Source organism: Phalacrocorax aristotelis, chromosome 1 (genome assembly GCF_949628215.1).
Source record: "Phalacrocorax aristotelis chromosome 1, bGulAri2.1, whole genome shotgun sequence".
Classification (NCBI taxonomy): domain Eukaryota; kingdom Metazoa; phylum Chordata; class Aves; order Suliformes; family Phalacrocoracidae; genus Phalacrocorax; species Phalacrocorax aristotelis.
In genome coordinates this window covers 212115382-212127567 of record NC_134276.1, presented here as the reverse complement: position 1 = coordinate 212127567, position 12186 = coordinate 212115382, and the positions used below count along the sequence as shown (strand labels likewise).

Sequence of the window (12186 nt, the reverse complement as noted above, 5' to 3'; positions counted from 1 at the left end):
GCACTAGTCCCTTATGTCACCTGCCAGCCGACCCCATGCTGCTTGGCTCACACGATTCCCAATGTGCTGATTTATCTTCCACATCACGTAGGCGGGATGAGCAGCATGGGTTACATGGTAGAAAACTTGCCTGTGTCAAGTCCATCTCTTCTCTAAGCGGGAAAGCTGCAGTTTGCTCGCCGAGTGTGAACTTGGACTGGGGAGATGCAAGGCACGTTTGGAGTTCTGTTGGGCTTGGGCTCACATTTATGATACAGGCTAGACCTATCAACTGAATTACATTCTGAACTGGTGGTGTGGTTTAGCCCCAGTCAGCAACTGAGCCCCATGCCGCCACTCGCTTACTGCCCCACCCCAGCGGGATGGGGGAGAGAATTGGAAGGGCAAAAGTAAGAAAACCTGTGGGTTAAGAACAGTTCAGTAATTAAAATAAAACAGTAATAGTAATAGTAGTAATAATAATAACAATAATAATATAATGAAAATGAAAATAATGAGGGGAACCTGGGGAGAGGGAAAAAAAGCAACCAAACAGCAAGTGGTGCAACCACACACCACCCACTGACCGACGCTGCCAGTCCCTGAGCCCCAGTCACTGCTTCTCACTGCCAGCTCCCCCCGTTAATATACTGGGCATGACGTCATATGATATGGAATATCCCTTTGGCCAGTTTGGATCAGCTGCCCTGGCCGTGCCTCCGTCCCTCCCGGCTTCTTGTGCCCCCGGCAGAGCATGGGAAGCTGGAAAAGTCCTTGACTATTGTAAACACTACTTAGCAACAACTAAAACATCAGTGTGTTATCAACATTATTCTCATCCTAAATCCAAACCACAGCTCTTTATCAGCTACAGTGAAGAGAATTAACTCTGTCCTAGCCAAAACCGTGACAACCAGTAATATCTGTTGATGTTAGAGGGGGTTCAGTGTTTACATCAGAAGGCGACCTGGTCTGTGTTTCAGTTTGGGTGTTGTACCAGCCACCTACAGCTGTCGCTGGAGGGACAGAAGTGAACACCTCACAAACTAACACTTCATCTCATCAAGCCTATGCTTAAGATGTACCACATCAAGATGCTGAGCACTCAGCATGGCCACTGACATTTGGCAGTGATACTACAAAGCCAGAGTCAAAATAACAGAGTATTAACATTCCCTTTTAAAGTATCCTACTCCCTGTAACATTGCAATCCTTCCTACTGGACTTCAAAGGAACACAAGAATCATATTGCAAAAATGATGAGATTTTCATCAGCAATTATTTCTCAGTGTGCTTTGCCCTTTGGTTTTTTTTAGCTATGAAGCTTAAGAAACCCATTCTTGTCAATAAAACAGCATTTTAAAAAATCAAGCTGAACACAAAACATATGTGCAGAATTACACCAGCTAACTGCAACATCTTATGGAAATGAATTAGTCTGTGTTCAAGTCCTGTTTACAGTCTGCCCCTACTGTTTCAGCGGGCTTCCTAGCTGAATCAGCCCTGTGAGATTTGAGTCTTGCCATGGGACAAGGGAATGAATTTGATGATCCATCAAGAGTCCTTCCTGAGCATCTGTCTTTCTTCCCGGGCTTCCCAGGTCTCCACAGCACACTCAGCTCTGCAGGGCTGTCTGCGTACTGGTGCACATACATGTCTTTTGCTGTCACATGCCTCAACAAGTCATTGATAGAGCTGTTATCCCTTACAGAGCGAGGGTTCAGAATAATGATGGCTTTGAAAATCAAAGCCCAGGCTTTGAATTGGCAATTGTAGACTGGAAGGCCACAAAAGTTCTGGAGCACTCTGTGGTGGTGGCCTATCCCTATGGCAGCCCACTGGGCTAAATGTATAAATTCACATAAGGACACAGCTGCAGCCCTGAAGAGCTTGACTTTGACTTTACAAAATTATGCATTCTGTGAACTGAAAAGACAGCAGTTAGTAGAAGTTTGTTGGTCCTAAAATAATTTTGGAAACTACTTTTTGCACTGTTCCTTTTCAAATTGTATTTGTGCTATAGGTTTGACTTACCTTCTGTGGTGTGTAGGGTTTCAACATATTCTCCATGGCATATGGCACTTCTAGTTCTGCTGGCAGATTGTTTTTAAGGCACATGAGCTAATGTTTTTTTTTCCTGTGTCACTCAAAATACAAACTATTTATGCACAGGCATGTACCCCGAGAGCGAGTGGCTCAGAAGATCCTGCAGGTATCTGAACAAATACAAGCCTGCCTATTAGTCTTAAGTTCAAACAGTTGCCCGCTCAACCTTTGAGGCTTGTCACTTTGAAAACCTACTCTAGTCATTACAAAGGACATAACTCAAAATGCCTGGTTTGATATGAAACATTTATAGGACTATGTACAATAGGTGCCAGATGACTGTTCTTTCCAGTATCAGCTACTATACCACCTGCTGGTTTTGCTTTTGTTTATTTTCCCCAGAATGAAAGTTGTGGGTGACTGTGTTTCAGGTGTTACTTTCTGTTGTCACTCGCTTGATCGTGTCATAGACATTTCCAGCAGCTTAGCATCAGCCCGTTCTGCAGAGCAGATGAGTTAGGCAGAGGTTTGCCTGTACACGCGTGGCGGCACCAGCACACCATGTTATGCTGAAATACTGCATTGTATTGAGGAAGGGATGTGTTAAAAGCGGGGGTGGGAGTGGGACTCCAAGCAGAAGGGTTTGCCCTGTGCTTCACTATTGACTGCTGATGGAATTTTTCCTGGCTGCCTAAAAGACTGTTTTCTCTTTCTTTTGGTTTGGATCCTTTGCTCGCCTTCACTCAGTCCCGCTGTCTGCAGGCTCCCTTGGTTTGCTGAGGTTCAGGCTGCATTGATTCAGGCCGCTGTTCCTGTCTCTGGTGGCTCCTGCCATGGGAATTGGATTTGGATGTATGCAGCACTTGCTGTTGCTGCCTGATGAAAGAGCTATCCATTCCTGCCCCCTCTGTCTGTCAGGACAGATTTTCTTCATCTCCTTCCTTTATTCACAATTTTTCTGTCTCCTTTAGCATTTTCTTGCCTTTTTCCATTCGCCTCCTTCTGTCTTATTCCTTCTGTTACTTCAATATTCTCTCGTTTCTTTTAAATGTTGACTTAGCTTTCAGTATTCTTTTATCTATAAAAAGCACACATAGAACAAAGTTTAATACACCAATACAGTACAGTGAAACTTTTTTAAATGTCCTCTTAATAGCAAGTAGTTTTTCAGTGAATTGAAAAACTTCATAATACCAAAAATATGTCACTTACCCATAAATCCCATGTCATATAACTTCCCAGAGATCCCTTTCTACGTTGACCAGATAGATAATGCAAGATGCTGTGTGTCAAAACTGCAAAAGTTAGAGAAGGAGGTATGTGTGGCTGTATCAAAACTGAAGCATAGGATGTGTTTGAAACATGAAATTGGGGTGTTTTCCTGAACCAGAATTCTAGATTCTTGTTACCCAGATTTGATCCTGCTCCCACAGCAGGAGGAGAAGGGATTTGACAGAAGAGAGGGAAAAGCTATAATCAAATCGTACAGCTTTCAAACCAAGGGAAGGTAGAAGATAGAACAGAGAAAGAAAAGGAACAGATAAGAAAACAGAAGATTAAGACTTATTGGCAAGGATGTACAACAAAATAAAATATTAGCTTCATCTTTTGGCTGCCTTAGTGTGGGTTTGCAGTGCAGCAGTTGGAAGATATGTTTTTGTAAACTCTGAAGATCTGGTATAAGTTACAGTAAGAGAAGGAACCTGGAATCTCATGACAGTATTTTATAGAGTCCGTTTTCAGAGCACAGTCACTATTATGGCGAAGTTTATTATCACTCACCTGTAACCACCAGAATGTCAGAAGCTACTCAAAGTTAACAAAAATAGAATCATTCCTTAGACACCAACAAATTTTAAAACCTCAAAGGGATACATTTTTATGAAGTAACAGGCAAATGAAATTGGGACCCTATAATAAAATGTAGATGCTCTGTGCTGTAATGGTGCATCTTGCAAAAGGTGTAATTACTTGTCTAATGTAGTGCAAAAGTTAAATCTTTGTGACCTTTTTCATTTGCTGCTGAAACAAGCAGACAGGGAAGTGTCAATGACTGATGGAGAAGAAATACATTCAGTTCGTTCAGGTAAAGCTCCTTGTGGAAGATCAAAAAATTTTTTCCAACAGACCAGTATTTAGTCTTCTCCTGGATCCACTTCATGTAAAATTTATATACCCCAGCACAAAATGGGGGACGCAAGGTGGGGCTTTTAAGCACGTTCTTCCTCCTCTGCCTTGAGCCATCTGCGTTTGGTCAGCTTCCTGTTCAGGGTAGACCAGCGTGAAGGTTTCCTATGAAGCCTTGACTGTAGGAACGGCTTGCCAGGCAAATGGAAGTCCTCTCTGTTTATCTCTTCCCTAATCAAGCCCATATAGCAACTGTAGAGAGAAACAAGCCGACTGGACGGTGGCCAAGCTCTCTCAGGCTGTTTCACACCAGAAAGCAACCAAGTTCATTTCCCACAGTAGGGCCGTGGCACAACTGGCAGTAAGGCTGCCCGGATACGGGCACGTTGGGTAAGTCACATTCCTGGCTAATGAGGAAGATGAGCTCACAGAAACTGCCGAGGCTGGTGTTTACACCAGGTCTTGCTAGGAACCAGTCCCCCAGTTTCATCCTGTAAGGAAGCCATGGGACCCTGTGGACAGGCATCAGCGTTAATAAATTCACCCCTCACCATTGGTGAGCAAAGCCAGCTTTAGGCTGTAAAGCAGTATGAAGCTTCCCAAACATTTGGCACATACCTCTGGAGGGTAAACATGCTTTGTCTTGTCACAAAATTTTTATGCAAAGAAGAGCTTTCTGAAAGATGAGGCACCAAGCACCAAATAACAGACTTTTTCCTCAAAGTTTCCTTATAATGCAATAATTTGCTGTCACATTTGGAGTTCTTTCTCCCTCTCTAACCTCAAAATAATAAGCAGGATTCAATCTGGCCACACTGCAGATCAATCAACATCATGAAAGGTGGATTTTCTTAAATACTGGGTTAAGGGGAAAGTGAATTTGTGCAAGGACACACATACCTTGAGATATATGAGCCAATCGGCTTAAAATGTTGTTTTGCCCTGACCTGACAAGGCTTGCTGTCTGTGGCATCACATAATCTCTTTTAATATACTACCAGGAAGGTGATGGCTGTTGGAAAATGCTTCTAACTGCAGTTTATCTCGAAGGCTGACACCTTAATAGAAACTATACCATCTCTTTGGAAACCCTGTTACGAGCAGATATTAATAAGGCTTGTGTTGATTCAGGGGAGAAATTGATAAGGAAAGACCCTGAATCAACTTGTTATAGGTTTTGTGCAGAAGCTTAAAAAATTGTGTGTCGAGGATTTCAAAGCAGTCACTGCCAATGGACGCACCTCTTTTACTTGATAAAGTCATAAGGTTTTGTCCTGCACATCAATATGTTTTCCTAAGAGCGTACTTCTCTATTCATCACCGTCAGCGTGATTTAAAGTTGTGCATTTAAGACTCCAGTAAGCTTCTTTGCAAACACTCTTGAGAATAGGATCAAAATGGGAAGAGATTACATGTAATCTAATTATGTTAGGTTCCATTTGAAATCCTTCAGTATAAAAATTAAAAGAATACGACACAGCTTTACAATATGCTGTAGTTCACGTGGAAATTATATGAGCATGTGTAAATGAGGCAACATATAAGAAAAGATTGCATGCTGGGTATAGGGCATTGTTTGCTTTAAAACATCTAAATCTGAGGACTAGATTGGTTTGGGGAACTAAAAATAAATTATAAGAACTTTACCCACTGTGTCATTAATGTGAATCTAGCCTTTGCCTCTTACTCTCTGGCCACAGCTTACATGAAAAAGCTGGCGATGAAAAGATCTGTATTTAAAAATCAACATCGAACATGACACTGGTCAGCGAGGCTGTGGCTGGAGCAGCACTGACACTGAAGATGAACATCTGTTCACGGGACAGACGGTGAATCTCTGTTGCAAAGGGGTCTGTACATTCACACCACAACACTCACTCTGCGGTAGGGGCTGTAAGGACATCCATCATCACCAGAGACTGCTCTGAGGGGTTCTTAATTTTCACAGTCTTTTCAAAAAAACACAAGTGAATTAAATTAACTTTGGCTGTCATGTCAGGAGGGGTAGTTTCACTGAAATTGCACCACTTCAGGATCCACACTGAATCAGGCCTCAAATTAGGTATTAAATATCTCATACTCACGTGTGCTCCAAATCTGCTTGGGGGGAGGACCTAGAAAGCCCTGTGGTCTCACTCACCTTGTGCATTAAGTGCTTCAAATGACCTGGTGAGCGGCTCGGGTGCAGTACTTCCCCTCCACATCACCACCAGTGCTCCCGATCCATCCATGATCAAATTCAGAACCTGACTGTGCTTAGTTTGTCACTCAGGTTTTGGAATGGAGGCTGTCCTTCCTAGACTTGGCTCTGGAGCACCATCCAAATTCCCAAACTGCTCTGAGAGATTCCTCAAAACTGAGATTATAGAAATTTCATGAGAACTTCTTGTCCAGCTATATTTCCACTACCCTGAGTTACGTCAATATCAGATTCAGAAAACAGGTTCCTTTCTCATTCTGAATTTGATCCATGAACTTAAGAAGTGTCTACAAAGCCCCCTTAAGAAGGAGAAGATTGGATTTCTCTTCAGATTTTTCTCTGATTTTAGAAAATGGATCAAGCTGCAAAATTCAGACGTGCATTTTGCCGTCCACAGGACTCTCATTCTAACTCACTGTAAGGCTACAGATCATTTGCTGAGGCTATTTCCAGCCCAGTTCCAAACATTTGGGCACATCTCGATCCGATGTTGTGGTCTGGGTCTGTCCAATCTCAGAGCAGCAGCTAGGGAATCCTCACGTTATGTGCTGTACAACCAAAAGAAACAAATACATTTAAACAATGAAATAAGTTCTGTACCAGTTGCTGGCCAGATGGCATTGTGAATTGTTATAATTCATCAGCAAAACAGAGGAAGGAAGTGTTTTAAAGCAAGATTATATTATTTTCCTTAAGTTCTTATTATGAAATCTTCCTGAAGTGAACTTTTAAAACTTGAAAACCTTTCCAGAGGGAATGAATGGAACAGGGCAAACCGGAGACTCACTGGGGAGTAGTTAAAAACAAGGGAAAAGCATAGCATGCCTGTGAAATAAAGGAAGAGCCCGTTACCAGGTTTTCAGGTGGGGAAGGCAAATGAAGAAAAACACAAGTAACAGAAAAAAAAAAAGTTGTACATAAAAGTATATGGTGTTTCTGCCTTCTTAATAATTATCGATTGGAAAGCACCTAGGGTCTTCCCTCCCACTGGAGGGAGATAAGACTGAAAGCTGAGAAAGCAGCTAAGGCAAGCAGTGATATGTTCGCTGTTTAGGGAGACACCAAGGTTTAACAAATTACTGCCAATAAAGTGCCTTGAGATCCTTAAGAAAAAATGCTGAGAAAAACACATTTTATTTTTGCAGTCATTTAAGAAAAAAAATAGATTTGAAAACCATGAGAAAAAATGTGTCTTAAATGAAAATGACCCCTGACCATTAAGTTCACTCCAGTCAAATAAAACACATCCTGTTTTTGTAACTTTTTTATACAAGGCAGGTCCTGGTCCCTACACACTCTTTCCAGCCAAGGATTTGACCCATAGTTGAATTTTAATTAGAAGCAGGGGAGGCGATGGAAAATACAAGTTGCTGCTCCCACTTTGGTTAAGATAAAGGGTGAAAACGGCATTTGGGAAAATGCAGAAAATGGAGTAAGTTCATTGTAAAATTGGTTGGTACAAAGAGTTTAGAAATATCTTCTGGCACAGCCAATGTGGCCACTCTATCAGTTAATTAAATCACACATAGTTGGTCACTTAAAATACATCCTGGACTTTCTATACAATCATGAAAATCTGTCACGCAAGCTGCATCAGCCTTTTCTTGATAATTTTGTTCTGGAAAGTCTGCATCGAGATACAAAGGCATACTCGTGTTGTGTCCTGCATCAGTCACCCCAAATCCTTCCTATGGAAAGAAGGAATTGTTGGTGAACCCCCACCCTTATTGTGCATAAACAAACCTTTTTTTCTCCTCGTCTAGGCTTTGTGGAAGAGCTGGGACTTTGTGGAAAAGCCTGGTATGTGCGAGTCTCCGGGCAAGCCATAGGCGAGCAGGGTCACCAGTATATCTAACCACCTTTTTTGTGAGACTGCTTATCCAGAGACTGCTGAACGCAGGTCTACAGCCTGTTTCATGCAAGAAGTCAGATGAGAGGATCTCCTCATCTGGTAGGAACCTGGGGTAGGATTGGTCTCACGCAGCCTTAGGTCTCTACGATGTATGTGCCTACATGTAAACTAGGTGTCTAGACCCCCATTCTGGTTGCTGGCAAGGCTAGTCAAAGGAGTTCGGGGCATGATTCAGCTCATTATAAAACAGATACTTATAGCTGATTGGATTAATCACACCCTAAGCTCCACTGACCAGCTCTTCGTTGATCATACTGGGAAATTACTCGATAAGGACTTGCTCGGCTTTCAATGTCTGCTGTATAAACGCCCGAGATCAGGTTCAGTTTGCCATTTGAGACAACTAATACCTGCCTTCAGGAGGCGAGTTAGGTGTCTGAGCTGCCTTTACAGATAATGGTGATCTGATCAACAGTCAATGAATCTTGAGCGCTGTCAAGCTAACCAGCCATAGGTGCCTCCTCTGCCTGCGACGGAGCTACGACAGCTGGCTCACATGTAAGCACCTACGTGCAGACGCCTAAATTTAGGTGTCTTAATCTGTGTGCCGAGTCTAACCTTTACATTAGGTAAATGAATCTGCTTCCAGTCAACTTTGTAGAAACACAGGTTTAAAATCGAGATTTGAATAACTTTGATGAACTAAATGGAGGGAAGTAAATGGTTTGGAAAATATAATCTGAACTGCTTTTAGAGCTGAATATAAACCCGTGTAAGAACCAAACAGGAATCTGTATGTGTGGTATCTTGTCTTTGAATGTATACATACCTCCTACTCAGCTGTTCAGATGCCAAAACGGGATCTGCCTTTGTAGAAATAGATCAGGATCATTTGTTCTCTTCATGATTATAAGCTGATTATCTATTTTTGAGTAGATAAAACACACTTTGTGATCGTTCATCCTTACTGACATGAAAATGTTTACCTTGCCTTGAAATCTGCTGCCTGTTTGATACTTTCAGTCATTTCGACAACAAAATCCATGTTGATACATTAACAATCTTAATGATTCTTGGTATTTCTGTTGCAAATGACAGTCAAGGATTTATAGGTTTTAGTGTTTTCAGGTGATGATATTGTGTGCCCAGGCAGGTCTAAATACTTGGCATTTAATGCAGTGTTAAAACACCAGGCTCACAATCTATTTTTGCCAGAGATGGTCTATGTAACTGAATGTTTTCAGAGCTAATTAAAGCATTCTCATACAGTGACAAGGAGCGTTAGACAAATACCTTGTAATCAGGCAGCACTCCAACTCTGCTCCCGCGTTCACACTGGATATTGCTGATAATTATCCTCTTCCGAATCATACTATCATAGAAAACATAACTGGAAGGGACACTGAGATGGGCTCAACCACTGTATTCTCCTACCTCCAGCTGGATCAGCTATACCTAAAGCTTCTAAGTAGGTATACCTTTTTAAAAAATGTATTAAAGTAATATTTTATTCTTTACTGTTTTCTTTGCAAGATTGGACATTGGTTGATTTTCTTTTGGGGGACAGGAATTGCTTGGATCAAAGAAATAGGTTTAAAAACCCCACACTTTTTGGTTTATTCAGCATCTTGGACAGAATGCAGATACAAATTACCTGTTCATACAAAGAAAGGAGACGGACTCTTGTGTCCCAGGTGTCAGGTCTGGGCGTAACTGAAAGGGAGCAGTAGGCTTGAGGATATGGAGAGGAGAATTATTCTTCATCAAAGCCTGCCTGTTCCTACTAAGAGTAACAGAGTATCCTAATGATAATAACAGGCTTCCAAAATATAGAAAACTATTTCTGAGCAATATCAAGCTATGCAGGTCTAATAACTGGAACAGGACCAAATTATCCCCTTGGAGGCATGTCTCTTTTTCTTACCAATGAGTGGAGGCTGTAGGTGTACAGCTGAGCAGGATATAGTTCACAGCCTGTAACGTTCCTCATACCTGAACCCCGTCCCATGGTGAATCAGTGCAAAGCTATAAAAAGGAAGTGGGGATTCCTCAAGACAAATTGTAATCCCTGCTCTAGCAGATACGAGCAGATGGAAGAAACAAACAGACAGCTCAGTGTGCTACAGGAGAACTCCCTCAGTGGAGGACAAATCCTGGGGTGGCCTAGAGCTGCTGTAGTGAAGACACAAGGAGACATCAAAACATCTCTATTTTTGTGTCACGTATTCAATGAGGCTGTGAGCAGCCAGATTTAATTTAAAACCAGCATTAGAGTTTCTCTAATTTAACTTGTGGATACTTGGCTTTAGTTCCTAAATGTGAAGATCTGGGCCAGTATTTTCAACACATTACTGCAAACGTCCTTCCATGTACACTGTGTGTTTCGCTCCTTAAGGCTGCTTAAAAATGAAGTTCAGAAGGAGAAAAAATAAACACTAGGTGTTCTGGCTTACATCTAAAATGACAGCAGTCCCCATTTCTGGAGGAGCCAGGTCTCAGATGGGGAAAAAGCAAGCCATCAGAGCAGCTGCCGAGGCAGGAGTGACAACCACCCCTAGAGCCATTCTGCAGTTCTGACTCAACTTTCACTCACACTCACTGGTTTGTTTCAGCCCCTGCACTCAAAACCTCTTTACATCAGCTTCATTCCACTCCTGTTACTGTTACTCCAACGTTCTTCTTCTTCCTTTTTTCTTTTCGTTTTTATTCTCATAACCAGTCTTACATCACCAAAACACTACATAACCTACATGCTTGCTATCAAATTGCGAACTTCACTTTCACATATACATGAAGCTGCTTTCCTCCAGCTCTGAGCATTTTTGGAGCAGGGAGTACAGTGTCTTGTGGAGGGGAACCTCATACTTTCTCAGCCTTAGGCACTTGTGTAATAAACATGATTTACCTTCCTAATGTCCCTGTAATTTCACTTCTATAGACTGATCCCAACCTAGACAACTGATTAATGTTAATGTGCACTGAAGAAAAGCAGTTGGTCTTCTACTATCAAAAGCTGTGCAATTATGTACTTAAGCTGCTCTGCAATTTTGGGAGCGCCGGGGAGCCAAGGTGCTGTCTGAACTCCATTTTGTGCTGTTGTGGCTCTGAGATGGCACAGATGTTATTAGCACTGCGAATCCAAAAGCTGAAAGTAATTCTTCATGATCCATCATGAACTGCCACTAGCATCAGTGCTTGAGAATTGCTGTGCCACGTCCAGAAAGCCTGCAGGTGGAAACCTGGTGTCCGTAAGAACAGTCCGTAAGAATCTGGCCATCGACTTAAAACAGGACCGAGGTTCAGCTGGCTTGCAAAGTCAGACACTCTTCCACCCTTAGCAAATCAAATGAAACTTCATGCTGCTGTCAGCAACCAAATCTGTATGTTCGTGAAAAACATGAAGAACTTGAAAAACTTCATGGCCACAATTAATATAATCATATTTCATTTACCTCAGATGTCCAAATACATGCTGTTCATCTCCCTGAAGGTTCCTGCTGAGAATAGCAATATCATTTGTGGTGCTCAGGTTTCTAGAGCTGAATATGGCAAGAATCACAGCACAAAAGTCACACAACAAGGTACTCCTGCAACAAGGAGAAATCAAAAAAGTGGAATTTAAATAAGTTACTAGCTAGAAAAGGTCTTTCATGGCCTCCTCCAGAAGAAAGCACATAAATACTGATGAAAGAGAAATGCAGGTAGATGTGTTTTAAAATAAGTGATACATTACTGTTTTAGAGACCTAGCCAAACCCTCATATTTTGCATACATACAGATCTAATTGGACAAATAATGTACACAGATTTAAGTAAATGAATGTCAGTGGGATTAAGTAGGATGTAAATCAGGGAAGCATTTGATTTCCTTGCCTTTGATAAGAGGAGAGAGGGAAATCGGTGTGCACACGTCTCTCCTTCTGCCTTCTGAAGCCGGAGCACAAGTTTCTTGTACAAGTGGAATGAAAAAGTGAAAATAAAAC

The 12186-nt window shown here is 41.9% G+C and overlaps 1 long non-coding RNA gene across 2 annotated transcripts in view; it reads right to left on the bottom strand.

Annotated features, from left to right (window-relative positions):
• Nucleotides 1-5814: 5814 nt before the first annotated feature.
• Nucleotides 5815-12186, bottom strand: part of LOC142051902 (uncharacterized) — a 32461-nt gene continuing 26089 nt past the window's right edge. The window contains exons 4-7 of one of the 2 annotated variants that reach the window (XR_012658672.1): nucleotides 11657-11791; nucleotides 9498-11582; nucleotides 9034-9126; nucleotides 5815-6900 (exon numbers count right to left, since the gene is read on the bottom strand). This is a non-coding gene — a long non-coding RNA (uncharacterized LOC142051902). Of the gene's footprint in view, nucleotides 6901-9033; nucleotides 9127-9497; nucleotides 11792-12186 lie in introns of both variants that reach the window. The other variant, XR_012658671.1, reaches the window with a different exon arrangement.